The sequence below is a fragment of the Catharus ustulatus genome, chromosome 10 (genome assembly GCF_009819885.2).
Source record: "Catharus ustulatus isolate bCatUst1 chromosome 10, bCatUst1.pri.v2, whole genome shotgun sequence".
Lineage (NCBI taxonomy): Eukaryota > Metazoa > Chordata > Aves > Passeriformes > Turdidae > Catharus > Catharus ustulatus.
The window spans coordinates 19,936,728-19,954,114 of record NC_046230.1 but is presented as its reverse complement, the minus strand read 5'-3'; the positions used below and the strand labels follow the sequence as shown (position 1 = coordinate 19,954,114).

At 45.3% G+C, this 17,387-nt stretch overlaps 1 protein-coding gene across 4 annotated transcripts in view; it reads left to right on the top strand.

The window, feature by feature from the left end:
* KCNMB2 (potassium calcium-activated channel subfamily M regulatory beta subunit 2) overlaps nucleotides 1-17,387 on the top strand; it is a 138,705-nt gene that overhangs the window by 33,632 nt on the left and 87,686 nt on the right. Inside the window, exon 1 of one of the 4 annotated variants that reach the window (XM_033068722.2) lies at nucleotides 12,079-12,890. The exons of the other annotated variants lie outside the window; for them this stretch is intronic. The gene's annotated coding sequence lies outside the window, so the exon portion shown is untranslated. Of the gene's footprint in view, nucleotides 1-12,078; nucleotides 12,891-17,387 lie in introns of those variants that run through there. 4 annotated transcript variants of the gene reach the window in all.

The window sequence follows — 17,387 nt, the reverse complement described above, 5'->3', positions numbered from 1 at the left end:
AGCATTTTTCCTGCGGGGTGGGAACAGGAGAGCAGCTGCTCTGCTGTGCCTGCCAAGCTCTGTCCTGCCTGGCTGGAGTGCCCAGCCCAGGGAGAGCTGCTCCCTTCATCCAGAGGCCAGAAAGATGCTGACACCACAAATGTGCACACCAGGATAGTCACACATGGTCTCCCAGAGCTGCCCTTCAGTACATATTGTCTGTGTCCCTGACTGCTGCAAAATCTCTCTCTTTTCTTGCCCTCCTCAGACCCTGCCTTGCAAGGCACAGGATTTCACAGAATCACTGCAGAACTGTCCTGGCAGGAGCAGAAAAACAGAGGGCTGGGAGAAGGTTCTGCATCACTGAGCTCAATTGCCTGCAGTCACAGGCCAATATTTCATAAGATCCCCTTCATCCAGCAGTGAAGCTGTTATCATAAAACTGGTTTCACCTAGTTTACTTTCTTTACTTTCTTTACCTGCACCTCTTTGTCAAGAGGACTAATTTAATGTCTCATTCTTCTGATGGCTGGAAATCTTCCCAAAATTTCTAGCCTTCTACCTATTTGTTCTTGTGTCAATGCTGTTCTTGAGTGGAAATAGTTCTTCCCACCCTCCAGCCTTAGCCCTCCTCCCCACTGCAGTTGCAGACAGCAATGACATCTCTCAAAGCCATAGAAAGGAAAGGCTGCATTTGCTGCACTTCTCTGCAGCTGTTTCTGGTTTTAGTAGACCTTTCCTGAGTTTCTGTGCCAGGACTGAGTGCCTGGTGCTCCAGATAAGATCTCCTCAAGCCCTGGAGCAGGGATGTTCACACTGGATGTCTGATGCATCATCACAGATTCGCAAAGTCTCTTGGGGCGTGCCAGAACATCTGACTTCACTTTTTTTCTCTATCATTTTGAAAGGATAAGCCCCGTTTCACAGAACAGTGCATGTCAGGATTCTCTCAGTGCCCAGCCTTGCCCTTCATGTGATCACATCCTTCTTCACACTTCCATCTCTCCTGCTGCAGCCTTCAAGTCTATCCCATTTTTTGAATAGTTTTCTGAACCTCCACTATTGTGCTTATCCACCCTGATTTCATCTCAGCCACAAATTTTGAAGCATCTTCTTTTGTGCCTGGAAAATTAGAGTTATAAATGAAATTAATCTCCCCCACCAACCCTCAAGGGACACCAGGGTCACCACTACACCCCAAAATTTCCCAAAATATACTCTCTGTAGTTCTCCAGACATTTCCTGCACAATTCCACTAATCCCTGTTTTCTGCAGTTTGACTAATCTTGTCACCGTGTCAAATACACTGTAGAAGTCCAGAGAGATTAGATCTACTGCACTGCTTTTGTTAAGAAAATCAATTATCCTATCAAATAAAAACATCAAATGCATCTGACACAACACTGCTTTGGTGAAGCTTTGCTGCATTCTTTCCTTCAAAAAGAGGTCCTTTTACTTCCTGAAGCTTTGTGTAACTTTGAGGTCAGACAAACCAGCCTTTAGTCACATAAATCATATTTTTCCTTTAAAAAATACACTAAGTGAGTACTACACAAAGGGGTGAGAGGAACAGTGACAAAGGGGTGACAGGAGCAGTGCCCCATCTGGAGCCACATTCCACACAAATTGGCTCTAGCAAAGCCACAGAAGAATAGCACCTCACCTCTATTACCAGCCTTTCTACCTTTTTTTAAAAAAAATGTTTGGGCTTTTTTATAGTCTTTAATTCAAAAGAGGTTTGAAAGTGTGCTTTTACTGTGTCAAAGCACAGACTCATGCATTTAGGAGTCAAGCAGACCAAGTCCCAGTAAAATAATGTAATATCTGGATTTTCACAAGTCCTGTAGAAACAAAATGCTGAATCTTCTCGTGGCAGTGAGGAAATCTCTTCCCTAAAAGAGGCCAGAGAATGTAAAAGTGCATAGAAGCAGGTGATTAGAAATGAAAATAAAATTGTGAATATTACATGTGTTTTGTTGGGTTTGCTCCAAAGGGTTCTGGATGGTGCAGGTAATGGGTATTAGATGCTCTCAGCTTTCTGGCTGGAGATCTAATTTTTAAGCATTTCTATGTCCTTTGGTCACTCATGAAAAAGGACCTGGGAACCTGGTGGGCTCCTATGTGCTAAATTTATGTTACCAAGTTTTCCATATTAACTTATTTTCCCCCTGTTTCCCCTCCTCCCTTCATCCTACCCACTGAGGAACTCCTTGTTCTTGCCTCAGCCAGGGCAGCTTTTTCACTTTTCTCCCTGAAACCTAACTTTGGTGGTATTCCTCCCCCTGAGGATGACCAGGTGTGATTGCAGTGCCAGCTTTTCACAGCTCTGGTCTGTGAGGAAGCCCTGAGAGATCAAGAACCCACAGATGTGCAGGTTATGTGAGGGAGGAAGATGGGGCACAGGAGGGTAGGAGACCGTGGGCTGGAGAGGTTTCAGTGCCAGAAATGTGGATTTTGCAGGTCATATCACATCTTTATGATTCTTTTTCATATCCTCATGCCTGAGGAAGAGTCTGTCATTCATTGCTTGCTCCTCTACTACTCCTTTGCTCAGCCCTTGGCTGTGCTCTGCTCAGTTTTAGCATCCTCTCAGTTTTAGCATCCACTGGGACTGTTCCTGGCTACTGAGACAGATCTGTGCAGGTCTGCAGGAAGGTATTTTTACTAACTGTTTGTACTACACACACACACAATGAAGATGGCAAGTTAATGAAAATTAAGAAAAATGAAGGCATTTTATCTGAGCTGCTCTAGGACCATCTTAAACAGCCTTGCATGGGTAATTTACCTTGTACTGCTATTAGGAAAAAGTAAAATGGTCAGTGCCTGGAATTAGAAGAGAAAGTAATGAAATTCAAATATGATTATTATCAAAGACAGGCTCTAATAGGATACTAGAGTCCAGTTAAAAGTTCAGACAAATCTGAATTTAGTTGCAAAAAATTCCCCACTTAATTTTCAGAAAGAGTTTTATGAACCAAATAAAGAAAATTTTGCAAATCTGATTGTGCAAGGAAAAGACTCTTGCCATAATTAATCCAACTCAGAAATCGGATGCCAGCAAAGGGGAAATTTCCTTCTCATTTATATTCTTGTCAAACCACTGAAATCAGAAGAGCTTCAGGAAAGTTTAAGAATTACTTTGTAAAACTATATAGCTTGACAGTAACAGGGCTCATACTTACATTTAGATGGTTCTCCCATCATACTCAAATATTATTGACTGTTATTATTTAATTCTCTGGAGAAAAATCCAATGTCAGGAACGAAGTTTTTCAAAGCAAAATGCATTTGTGTATCTGGAGACAGAAATTAGAGCAGACAGTATTGCTTATACAGTAGAGAATATTAGACATATATCATGCCAAGTACATAAATGTAGACTCTTGATCCTCTATGTCATTAGAAATAGCTCTACTAAAAATTGATGGCATGAAATTTCTTCATGTCAGATATTCCAAGGAATATTCTAGTAACTAAAATATTGAAAGATACTGAAATAAAGCACATAAATAACACTGGGCACACAATGTCTTTTTGTTCAGTGCTGCACTGCTCTTGACACAATAGAGCAGTCCCTGGAAAAGAACCCTGAAAGGACTGAGCTGGCCAAAGTAATTAACGCACACGATTGTTTTCTCTGCAAAAGAGAGGACAAAAAAAGCACATCTGCTTTTGGACCCAGACTTGTATTCCTCATTGTGCTGTGTGGGAGAGACATCCCTTGCAATCAATCCAGTAACACTGGGTTCCTGTTTGGCTCCACACCAATGTTCCTTGGTGCTATCCTGCATTCAGCCCTGCCAAATTCTGGCACAGGTGGGAGCATCTCCATCCCCTGCTCTGTATTTACACAGGTGGAGCTGAGAGATTAATCATGTCACCATTTCTTTCCCCCTTTGATGGGTATAATTTTGATTTCTTCTGTCTTGAAATCCTGTCTTGACAAACACTGAAGTATCTCTGACCTCCAATGCAGATGCTGCCCCTGTTTTGGTTCTGCCCTGAGTTTTCTAACAGAGACAAGAGGGCAGCAGTGACAGTGGCACCACCAATGCTGGCTGCCCACACACCCACACCACTGCCCACAGGGGCCCTGCTCTGCCTCCCAAACAGGCCAGTGGCTCCAGTTTGGAGCTGTCTCAGATATTTCAAATCCTACAGGCTCTGTGCAGGCAGGAGCCCATCCCTGGTGTAGGGTGTGAGCCTCTCATACCCCTCAGTCTGGGGAAGTTCCAGAGCTCTCACAGCTGTGCCAGGCTGTGCCAGGCTCAGGAGGGAAGCCTGGCTAAACAAATCCCCATCACAGGATGCTTCACACTCCAGGACTTTCCCTGCCATCCCCAGCATCCTGCCAGTGCTCCTTTGCAGCAGCTACACCACACAGTGCCCCACACACATCTGCGAGGACAGAGGGAACCAGGGCTCCATTCCAGGAGCATCTTTCACCCTGCACTGTGCCTGCACAGCCTTCACAGAGCCCTCCCTGCCCACCTGGGCTGCCTGACCCTTCTATCCCACTCAGCCTGCTCACAGCACAGCTGCTGTATCAGACAGGAGGGACAGAGGTTCTTTGCTTGTTTGGTGGATTCACCCAGGATTTGGGGAGACATGTGAGGATCAGTTATTCCCCTCTGCTGTGCAAACAGCACAGCCTGTCTGGAGAGCCAGGCAGCCACTCCAGGGAGTCACCTTTGCTTTCCTGAGGGATTACACTGGAGCTGCTGGGGGGGTTGAGCCCTGCTCAAGCCCACCAGCCTGGCAGGAATAAAGATCCAGCTGGGACTACCAGCAGAGCAAGCAGGAGCCAGTGAGCATCGAGGCAAGAAGAGGGGGAGTTGTTTTAGTCATCTGTGCAAAAATAATAGCGATTCTGAGGGGGAAAAATTCCAGGTGTGTGAGATAAATGAGACCCTGGGGATGTTTGTTCCTGCACTACCAGATCCATCGTGCTTCCCCCAAAGGGAAAGCATTTCCAGGGACTGGGGGTTTTTTACTCATTTACCGCACCAAGAGGCTTTTGAAATCTGAGCAGGGAAATCAAGTAAAGAAAAGCATCCTTCCTGCAGTGGCTGTGGGTGGGAGGAGAGGGGATTAGAGGAGCGAGCCAAGGGTCAGAGCCACAGGGTGAGTCTGGGTGGCACATCTGAGTGCCTTTGTCCTCAAACACAGGCAGCTGAGACCCAAATGCATCCCCAGAGCCTGATCCTGCAACACCCTGGTCACGATGCAGCTGGGCAGAAGTACAGACTTCCTGGGACTGTTTTTCCAGGTCTGTTTTATCCCACCATTAAAGCATCACTGGTTTCTGTGGTGTGAAGCTCCAGCTGGGAGCTGCTGCAACAGGGGTTTGTGTATTGTTGGAGAAATTGTCATGCAGTGAGGATGTGGCCCCTCACCCCAGTAGGGATGAACTCCACAGCTTGTCTTGCATCTTCTGTGCCTCTCTCAGAGGCCAAATTGTGAGTCAAGGTTACTTCTAAGACTCTGAAAATAGAGCAAGTACAGACACAAAAACTTAAATAATCTTCTTAAAACTTTGCAGGGCAGAGAAAAGGTCAGATTTCAGGTGTATCTGTGGACAACTTGTTCCCTTTTTTTGTTGTTGTTTTTTTTTTTAAAAACTCATGAAAGTGGAGAAAATATGAAACATTACTTCAATACCCATAATGAGTATAAAATCATTTCAAGCAGATGTAAACAAATACCATTAGGTAATTAAAACCAGAGACAACTGACTGGCTAAATTCCTCTGGAGTCTACTTCAGCTTTTGGTGATGCATTGATATTTTTGCATATGCAGAATTGAAAAATTCATCAGAGAGGGTGGAAAAAAGAGACCAGCTTTATCAATGAAAAAATGTGTGTTTATGCCAGAGGAGTATCCCTGTAGCTGGTCTTAAAAGCAAAGATTTATCCTTCTGCCTATTTCCTCTTGGAAAGCCTCTGCCTGGTTTCCAAAGCCATTTTTCCCCAGCTAATTTATTCATAAACACATCCTGTGTCCTCAGTGCTGTGGTGATGGGGAAGAGGTGGCAGGTTTGTACAGGGACTGTAAGCTTTTCTTCATGGGGAGTGAATAATTTTGTACAAAACGTACATAAATGTGGGAGATGTATGTTTAGGTCCAAATGTTGTCCTCAGTGGTATAAATCCCAACAACTCTGCTTCAGTAAATGTAGTGAAATCCCTCTGGTCACTCCACAGGAAAACTGAGAAGAGATTTTGAGCTTTGGTGAATATTTGGTGTTCACAACCATAAATCCTGTGCTGGTGGATTTAAGAGCCACTCTGAGCACCTGCTGCAGAATATAGATCAGGAAAATTAAAAAGTGGCATCTTGTGTGAGGTTTTGTCCCTGCCAGCAGGCATTTTCTCCAGACAGGCTGGGCTTTGAATGCAGCCCAGGCAATGTCCCTCCTGCTCCCTGGCTGCTGTGGAGCTGCCACCAAACCCCTCCTTCACCCAAAAACATCCCCATGAGAGTCTGGGGTGTTCTCAGACAGAACAGCCAAAGGACACCAGACATTGTGCCTTCATGAGTGGGTGTGTGAGATCACACAGCACCAAACACCCTGCACAATGTAGAGGCTTCTCAGGCAGCTTTAGACCCTTGTTCTTCTGAATTTAAAGTTCATCAGCAAAACAGCAACAATATAAGCTTAGCAAGACTGAATTTCAGTCATCCTGTTTCAGTTCTCAGGCAAAGCTCACAAAGGAATTTATAAAAGCTGAGATTATTCTTCATTTACAAGTGGGGAAACTGAGGCACTGTGCTACAAATCATCCTCCCTACAGTCCTGCTCCTGGCCTGGCCATTTACCTGTCTGCTTCTGTTATTGTTCACTGAAAACTCCCTCACTGGGCCATGGCAAAACCCCTTTCCCTCCCCCTGTGCACACTCTCTCCACAACTGGTTCTTTCACTCCTGGAGTGCAGAGCTCAGTGTACAGCACCAAATCATCAAAGAAACCCAGAGAGGCATCTCACTGATGCAAAGGACCTTTCAAAAGAGAGAGAACAGAAATAGAAGCATGAGCTTCATCAGACGAGTGACTGTTCCACCAAAGCAAGCCAGCAGCAGCTGAGTAAAGAATAAAAAGAAGAACAGATTAAAGGAGATATTGAATCCTGAAAAAAAAAGGAGAGTTCTGCAATAGCAAATGATTTGCAGGGCGGTGACAAAAAAAGGCAAAAGAATTATCTAGTAATATCTTGCTAAAGTTGCTGGAGAAGGAATATTAACATAGGAATAGGAAAGTGTGGACAGAAAAAGCAATCAAGAGTTGGAGAAACAGCCAGGCACTGTGTATAAAATCAGTGAGCATCTAAGTGGCCAATTTGGTGTTCCTGTGAAAGGTGAATTGCACAATGCTTTATCTGCCACGGAGCAGGGAAATCACAGCAGTGTCAACTGGAGCAGTGCTTCAGGAAATTATTGAACAGCCGAGAAACAACCTCTGATCATGGCATTCCAGGAGAGGAGTAAATCCACAGAATTGCACACAGGGCTTAGACAACGTGGCCTGCAAATGTCTGAGCAGTAATCCATTGCTTAACAAATGGGAAAGCAGCAGGCAGCAATTGCTGCTCAGCAGAACTGCTCAGAGCAGGGAACCATCTCTGCCCAGAGTCTCACACAGTATCAGGCTCAGAAAGCACTGCTCCTGAGAGCCAGGCTGAGGAGAGTAAAACTGCTGAAGTGTGAAATCCTGTTGGAATTACTCAACAATCACACTGGAGACTGGCCCCAGCAGCTGGGTGTGCATCCTCAGATACATATTTTACCAGCCTTTAAGCAGGAAACATTCCCTGGGCCCAGCAAGCAGCATTGTGTAAGCAGCCTGGTTTTGTTGAATTCTGGTTTGTTGCTGGCCAAACTTGCAGTCAATCTTCAGTGATTTGTTGAAGAGGATTGGGCACACTGGAAATCATTTATTTTCATCATCTCTACCAAAATAATTCAATAGTTTACACAACCCATTGTTGTGAAGGATGATCAGTGAGCCTGGATTTCCCCTGCAGGCAATCACAAAGGATGCCTGACCTGTATCTCTGTGGAGAGCATAATAAAGTCAGTGGTGTGGCCCCTGTTTGCACCAGCAGAAGCAGTCTAAAGAGGAAAAAAGGTTTATTCTGGTGTCTTTGCTGATAACTGTCTTAGATATGTTCCAACTCTGCTGCTCCTCAACACCTCAGGACTAAACCCTGTTGCAGTTTGTGAAAGCTTTGATGTTTCTGAAAATTAACTCTGCTTTAGGATATATTTGCTCTAGGTAACATCCTGACTGGCAAGTATTAAATAATTGGCACATCTAGAAGTGCAGGAAAACTGTAAGCTCTCAAAGATGGAGTGGAAAGTTAGGGAAGGAAGGGTTAACCAGCCTTTATTTTTGCCAGCAGCTATATGTGCTCTGTTCCCCATCTGCCCCTGTGAAGTATGAAATGCAGCAGATGTTTGATCCTGATCTATCAGCCTCCATATACATGAAGGTTGAATTAGTGAAGAAGAAGGCAGAGTAATGTTTGCCAGAGAAAAGCAAGAAGATTTCCGACACCTGGGCAACTTAATGGTGGCAGATGGCAAAAGCTGAAGGCAAAGAGAGGGAGCGATGTGCACCAGCAGCTGGTGCACAAATGGGGAGTAGAGAGGCCTCCACTGAAACTGCACAGGAAGAATTTAATACCAGCAGTTCTGTGAGAATGATAGTGTGAATATACAAAGAGGAGCCTGTGTTTTAATTCAGACAACTATCGTTGAAAGTACCCGATGGATTGTCAGCCAAGGAGATTTTCACAGCGAGAAGCCATCTATTTGCATCAAACACTGTCAGTCTGCAAAACAGCAGCTTCTGGGTCATTTAACAACACTCCAGATGTAGTTATTTTCTCTTAGGCAAGTGGCTCAAAAAGAGCTGTGCAAGAAAAAGGCAGAGCTGGCATATCAAGGGGGACAATCAAGCAGCATGTGGAAGCGATTAGCCAGTCACTGTGATGTAACTCAGTTAAATGAACACTTGGGTGTCCTGTGGTTCTCAGCACAAGACTGCAAGACTGTGGTCAAACACAGGATGCAATCACACAGGTGCTGCCTGCTCTGCCACAGGAAAAAGAAGGAAGGGAAACCAGGCAGAGCTGTAAATCTGGGGGCTGACTTCAACAGGGTTTCTTGATATTTTTTTTTATTTGAATGACAGAGGTGAGATTAATGCTTGCTGCCAAGATAATTGTTAGGAACTTATCTTCCCCCACACTGGACTCATAATTTTTAGGGAATAGCTGCCCTCTGCAAAACTCAAGTCTGAGCTCCACAACACCCACGAGTATCTAGATGTGCATGACAGATTTTGGTCATTTCTGGAGGATCCTTTTTCCTGCTAGACTAATTTTCACTGACACTGTGATTATACGTCCTGGACACAACTGTTACCTGTTGTGCACACCACACCTGCAGCCTGCCAGGCCAATGCTGCAGTGAGCACTGACACTCTACAGAGACACCCAGCGTGGAAGAGTCATCGACAGATCATTCCTGCAATCCCTTTAATACACCATTCACACCAAGTACCTATGGATTAGTGAGGCTGCCTGCTGCTGTTTCAAAAAGACTCAGCAAGTGGGTAGAAGGAATGCTGTCTGATAGGTATGAAACTTCAAAATATGCTCCTACTGTTCCTAGAGAATTTGTGACCACAGGAGGAGAAAAGGTTATTGTGTGTGCAACCTGAAGCTTTAATTATATCGTGTCCTTTCTTTTGCAAGCAGAAATGTGTATTTGTAACTGATAGTTACACTTTCTAGTTACGTATCTATCAAATTCCTGTTATAGTGAGGATGACTCATAATGCAATTACGCATTAGTTGCTCTGCTCATTATATTGTTTGGCTTACTGTCAGCCTGCAAACTGCAAATGTCCTGAATTCCTCCTGTCCTTCATCCTCCTTGGCCATTTCCTAAGTGAGTACTGGTCAGAAACCAACAAAGGCATTTTAAATTGTTGCAACTCCTTTGAAACCTGTGTGGTTTTCTCAAATGGGGTCCACTGCTGTACAGCTGAGCAGCAATTTCCTCTCCTACAGAATAGGATTTTCCTGATGGAACGCAGAGGGAAAGCACGTGTGAGCCCTCTGCTTCCCTGGGCAATCCTACTGTGCAACATTCATACAGTCCAGGAAAACAGAAAATTGGATACCTGATCAGATCACCACTCCACTGCTCCCTGTATCTTCTTTCCAGCAGGGAGCAGATTGGTGTGCCAGAATAAAGCAACAGCACAGAGCCATAGTAAGGACAGGGATTACACCAGAGCCATCACTGAGGGCAGCCACTGTTGCTGCTCACGATTAGGAAAAGTGAGGAAAGGGGGAGTACCATGGAATCTCTCCCCAAGACTGAACCATGTTAACTGATCAGCCCCAGAATGTCTTTCTGGTCATTCCCTGCCTAGTCTACACACCCTGAACAGTTTATTCTCCCCTTCAATTACTACCCAGTGTAAGAACCTCTCCTCTCCATTCAGTCACACAACTCTCACAGGCAGCTGCTGATCCCCCAGTCTGAGTGACTTTAACCTACTGGGAAGGACTGAGGCCTTTGGGATCACCCTGGCAGAAAGGTCCATGAAGGAGGGGGAGCTGGGGGAGCTTTTTATGATTCTTCTTATAGTCAGCATACACAACTGGGGAACTGTGAGCTTGGGTGGCACCTACCACCTGCTTTAACCTGGCACTGATCATTCTTGTCTCCAGTTCAGCATTGAAAGCTCTCAGAAGATCATCAGCAAAGTCAGAACTCCTAGACCTGGGTATCTCCAACCAGAATCTTATGTCTCTTGAACTGCTGTGTCATCCCACTTACAAATCATCCCACTTACATTGAGACACTTACTGAAACAGAAATTTGTTTCTTGGGACAGTGAGAACTTTTATTTTTTTCCCTTTTCTTTTTCTACCTTAAGGTGAATGAAGGGCACATGAAAGATGCAAGACAGGTGACACGAAAGAAATTTCTTTAAATTATTCAGAAAGTAGGTATTGTTCAGTCAGCCCTGCTATCAGTCAGCATGTAGTTGCCCACCTTGAGATTCCTGCCTACAAAATTCAAAGTCCCCTTTGCTGCCACCAGTCCTGGGAGAAGTTTGATGAGCTAATAATACCCCACTGTAAAGTGAGAAACAAAACTGGAGCCTTGAGCCTCCCCTCAAACCCACTGACTGTGTAAGGAGCAGTGGCTAAAGAGGGAAAGGGAGAATGTGCAAGAGCAACAGCAAGTGTGGGCATGGGGGAGCACAGAGAGCAAAGGCAGCTCTGTTAGGAGCAGCACTGATTCAGGAGCAATCATCATGCTCCTGGTCCCTCCAGATGTCCCCATCTATGGCTGGCTTGCACCAGCACTCGAGCTTGCTGTCACTCACAGTTTCAGTGAAGGCCAGTGCAGAAGGAGGAGAGACCAGTGGCTCACACTGTGCACAAACACTGATTTGCTGTTTGGTAAAGCAAATCTGCCATTAGTGCTATCCTAACCCTCTCCTTCCCAGGGTGTAAGGCAGCCTGGGGTTTACTGTGATCTGCTTTCCTCCTTTATCTCTCCCGATGCCATTCATTTCTGAGATGTCTCCTGTGTGGTATTTTCTTTTGTGTAAAGGGCTGTGAACCAGGTGGTACTGAAAAAACAGGCAGGAGTGGAACAAGCAGCAAAAGAGCCAAGTCCCCACTTGCTCTGCCCCAGCCTGCCTTGGCTCCAGGGTGCCTCTCCAGTCCTTCAGCCCGTGTGTGCCACTGCTCTGGCAGAGACACGTCTGTGCTGGTGGCTCTCACTTTTGTCCACTAGGGACCACACTGCGATCAGCAACACCAGCGGTAGCAGATGCTCACAAGCCTTTCTGCATCTTGACCTGGGCTGGTCCTTAAGTGACCACCAAGAAGAAAGAGATTCCAAGATCTCAGCAGAGCCCAAGCGTCTCAGAGCTGAGATTTGGTGATTAGCACAGTTTCACTGAAAACAGCAGTGTCGTGTAGCATCCCTCACCACCTCTCCTCCCCACATCGAGGCACCTCGAGTGCTGTGCTTTGGTCTCATTTCTTCTGCCCACCATCATCCCAGGTGCTGCTTAGAAATTCAGACGGCGAGTCCCCACCATCTGCAAAGAGTATTTTGCCTTTTGAGCAGCGTGGTGTACATCTGTGACTCTGGCATACAAAGCACAGCGCGGTCCCTCCATCCCCCTCGTTCTCTTTATGCCACAGCTGCCTCACAGAGTTTGAAGAACTTTCAGCTTCCAATCAGTACTTGCAGCGAGTCCTGCGCCAGCCTCAGCTTGCGGCGGGGGCGGATGCTGCCGGCTCTGCTCGCACCAGCCGGGAGAGCGACGGCACCTTCCATTCCCGGAGGGATTTTCTCTTTAGTTTCAAAACCATGTGTGAAAGCCTGCTCTGCAGAAAACAGTAGCCTCAGTAAGTTTAAGGATGACTGAAGCTATTTCCGCTCCCAGGAAGGTTTAAGGACCAGGGAGGGATGAATGGAGTGAGAGCTAGCGCTGCATTCCTAGCAGCCATCCTATTCCAGCCCTGAATAAACGCAGGGATGGCATGTCTAGCCTAGGTTAATAAACCCCACGGAGTGCATGCCTAAAAGCACTACGAAACAGCCTTAAGTCAGCTGAGAAAACTAATTTCAAGCATGGCTGTCTAGTGTGCCTGTCATTCCTATTATCCTTCCAAACTATTTCGGACATTTTGAGCAGCGAGTACCGAGCGATGAGTTAGCAGGGGTTGTGACATTAATGGTCCAAAAAGGCTCCAGCACCGGCAGGGAACGATGACAGCACTTAGCACCCGGTGGCAGTTCGGAGGATTCCGCTGGATGTCTGTTTGTTAACAATTCCCGGAGGAAGATGTGACAGCTCTCGGAGGTAGGATTTGCAGGGGAACAAAGGGAGCTGTTGCTGCTGCTGCGCTCCCCGGCTCCCGGAGCGCAGCGCTGGGGAGGGGGCTGCCGTGGGGGTGGAAATTCTGGGCACAGTCCTGTGGTTTGTGGCAGAAATGCCTCCAGGGCAGCCTGGCTCAAGCCTCGCTGCCTGCGGAGTGGGCATTCCACGTAGTTCTTCCCGCGGAGTGCAATGCATAGAGGTCATGCAAGAAAACACTTTACTCCTTTTCTGCCGAGCCAGCCGGGCTGGTCTGAGATGGGAGAAGGGAGAGGGGGAAGCTGCCCTAAAATAAAATGGGAAGAGGAAAGCTGTGGAGCATATAACATGCTATTAATGCGTAAAATGTGTCTGGAGTGCCACCGATGTCATTTGAAAGGGGGAAAACATTCGCGGGGGAAGGTGGTGGGAGGAATTTTCCGGGTGAGGGACTCCTTAGGTTATAACCTATTGCAAAAGCAGGCGTGATGTGTCCATCCATTTTGCATAATCGAAGCTTTCTCTGCGCTGTTGGCATTGTTTTGCTGGACGAGAGATGTAGTTTCAGACAGAAAAAGGCACGATTTCCTCCCGTGTCACTGCCAGCCCCCTGAGAAACCAGCGTGGGGAAGGATGTACACAGTGTTTAGGTGGATGCTGAAAGGACTGTGAGCAAGGGCTGGGGGGAGAATGAACACTCAGGAAAGCTTCCCCTTGAAAAAGCTTGTTCCTCCCCCGCCAGGAGTCCAAGAGGTGATAGGAAAAGTTAGAAGCCTCATGTACTTTTTTATGATTTAGCATCACTAGACAGGAAAATGTCCAAACATCAGAGTCAGGTCTGCGTGGCCAGACAGGGCAGTGGGGTCTGCACAGGATCCTGGGCAGGGCTGGGCTGTGAGTTCCTGCTTTGGGGAGTGTGACCCTGGCCAGCATGAGCAGCAGGAACATAATGAATGAAAATCATATTTGCATGCATATGCAGAGCCCTTATCATTTGGTGTGCTTTATCTGAGTGTGATGTTCCCTGGGCTGATGAATTGTTTCAACTTGTTCATTAAAGTTTCATTTCCAAACAACGGAGAGACTTCAGAGTGAGTGGTATTTAGCAACAATAAAATGTTCTGCCTGTGGAAATGCTTCTCGCAGGACCCATTAAAAATGCACTTAAAGAAGCTGAGAGTCATATCTTGCAGCAAGAGGTATGGAGTCACTTGCTGTGCTAAATGTTAAAATTAAGGTTATGATACCATTTTAAATCTACTTTAATGTGGATGTCACTAAGGATGCTTTACAATACTGCTGTCAAAAGCTCACAACTTGGAGAATTCTGTTAGACTGATTGTTTTCATTAAATCTTCATCAGCAAAAGAATTCCTACATAGAGGGACTTACCAAGTAATTTGAATTTACTCATCCTAACTAATGTTCTCTTTAAGGAGAACTTTACTGGGTTATACTGCATTGTAAATAGGTCGTGATATAATTAATTTAAAAACAAAACACCAATGACAATTTAACAACAAAAGTGCTAAATGCATGCAGTCTAAGTGAATACTGGTTGTGCCAAAAAGAAGCAATATTGGATCAGGAACAGTAAGAATTGCTTTTAAGAAACATAAATATTCCCTCTTTGATCCAAGCAAGAACTTTTCAGTTAACTGCATTACTTTGCATTGCAAATTTGGGGGCAAATCATTTCAGCCCATGTTATGTACTCTACTGAGTACATAAAGATAACAGTGGAAACTTTCTTCCAAAGAAATTGTTGCAGCAGTTTGCAATATGGATCAAAGAGTTGTTATGCAGAGATAGGAAATCTGTGCCAGAAATGAGCAATGCATGTGGAAATCAAGTATGGATTTTCTTCTCCATCTCTCTTTTGTCCAGAAGCTTAGACAATTTTAATTTATTTATTTCAGTGCGTCTCTGAGAGAGGGGTCTGAAGGGATAAAACCATGAGGAGGTGGGAGACTGCAGTCAACCTGTGTCCAGACTTCTTTGGGAGACTTGGGCAAATCCCTCAGCCTCTGTGGGCAATGGGCAGTGCAACAAGGCTAATGTGGTAATGATGCAATGGAAATGAGCTCGTGGTGCCCAGGGAGTGAGGCTGAACACAGGGCTCCAGATAGGAAAAAATGCAAAGCCAAATTGTGTCGCAGAAGGAGGTTAATGTTTCAGTCATTTTCAATTGTAAAATATGACACAACGCAAATCCCGTGATCCAAAACTAAATCTGCTCTCAAAAGCATCCCAGAAAAATTGGCCACTTAGAAAAACTTCTGCCAGGACCAAATACCCAGGCTCTCAGGAGCCTGTCAGAAGTGACTCCAAACCTCCCATCACTCCATCAATGTGCAGGGAGTGAAGCAAACTACATCAGATTGATTCACTGTGCTGAGAAATGATTTCCCTGTTTTCTTCAGAAGCCCAATGAGCACTTTTTTTGCCACGAATTTCACTGGCCCTTCTGTTATGAATTGTCTGTGGAGGTCAAGCAATTTTCTAATTTATTTATTTGATATTATTTAGGGTTTTCTTCAGCAAACAACTCTTGGCTTACAGATTTTTTGGGAATGGCAAATGTTTGCAAATTCATGTTGTGTTGCTTGGTTCTGTCCTGTGGTGTGCCTTGATGAGATGACTTGTGCAGCTAACTGGCAGAAAACGAATTGCAAATTTCACAACCAAGTGTACTGTTTCATACTGGATTTCCATCACACTCTGAGCAGCCAGGTTTAAAATTCACGTCTTGCAAGTAGTCACAGGAGCAACACATAAGCACTGAAGTGCTCCCACCAGACAGATGTGAGAGCCAGGTTAAACAGCTTTCAATTTCTTATGAATATTCATGGAAAGTGTTTGGATTCCTGCAGCTCTGTTAAAATGAATAGTTGGCATCATCCATCGTGCATTGCATGGGCCTTTCTCTCACAGCACTTGTCACATCCCCATATTCTCCCCAACTCTCCTGTGTAAGTCCACAGTGCCAGTGGAAACTGTTTGTGCAGCCAATTCAGAAGGAAAAAACACCATAATGGAAATTTCTAATTTTTCCACATTATAACCTCTCCTGTCGTGCCTGTCTTGCACATTCTGTGACACGAAGAGAACCGACAGGGAGGACAGCAAGAGAGCATCAACAGTGAGACAATGAGTGCAGGAGAAAACACTGAGAGAGGGGGAAAATAAGGGTGACAGGCAGAAGGAGGGATCAGTGGCACACAGAGCAGGTGCAGAGGAGGTAGGAATGGGAGCAGCAGGAACACCTAATACACAAGTACAATTTTTAACAGTGAATCTAGTGAATTTGGGCCCTCAAGGTCTATGGCTTTACCAGACTCAGCCCACAGCAAGCCCTGCAGATGTTGCTCCCAGTCCCTCCCTGTGCTCACCAAAAGTGGCACCAAGCAAGGGGGTGACATAGTTTGCTTTTTGTCCTGCAGAAGTCTGATGACACACCATGGAGGTATGGAAGAGTTGTGAAAGTGGCAGATGAGAAGAAAACTAACCCCTAATATATGGTTTAAAAGCAGTCAAAACCAGCTGGGTGAAGAATTTCTGTCAAACGTATTTCCTCACAGACACCAAAAAATTCAGCTGTCAAAACACCAAGCTCTTTTACTCAGAAACAAATCAAGAGGAGAAGGTTATAAAACATGAATATATTTGCCTTTTGAGATATTTTTGCACTGTACTTATGTCATATAGGAGGAAACCTCACGTCTCCCACTGAGTGAGCTCTATTGTCTGTGTACTTTATATAGAAAGTCTGGTGTGAGCTAAATCAACAGGGTTGCTAAGACTTCATAGAGGCAACCAGCAGTTACACCCCCGTCAGATGGCCCCTTTTTACCTTTTCAATGATTTTAAAGTCCAATGATCCTAGATATCCTTTTTTCATTCTAAAAATAGAAGTGGGACTAAATTGCAAGTGCTGTGAGTCACACAGTGAGAGTCACTACAGGCAGCACACGTGTATTCATGCTCTGTCAGAGCACACATAACACCAAGCTGATACTGCCTGGGGAGAGTAAGAGAATGAGAAGAATTAGAGGAAATAAAATCAGAGCAAATACAGAGGACAAAAATTGACTCAATGTAGTCTGGAATAAAATCCCAACTTGAGAGTCTCCCTAGATACTGTTAAATGTCTTCCTATAATGTCTTCTTTTTCTTTCTTAATACAAAGCTGTCCAGCTACCCACAAATAACTTTTATCTCTGCTTGTGCCAAATGGGATGCCCCAGCCATTCCCAGGTACCCAGCAATTTTGCCTGAATTCTGTGCTACTCCCACTCTGTGCCACTGCACTGTCCTGAATCAACCACTGCCAGAAGGGCTTTGAAGACCAGAGGAGCCAAAAGAGCATTTGTCCCACTTCCCCACTTCCCTCCCAGAGGATCAGAGCTCAGAATGAAGTTTCTGCTTAAGCCCAAAGTGATTCATTCTCCAAGGTCACCATCCTGGTGGGACCCATCCACACAGCACTGTTCCTTTGTGCCT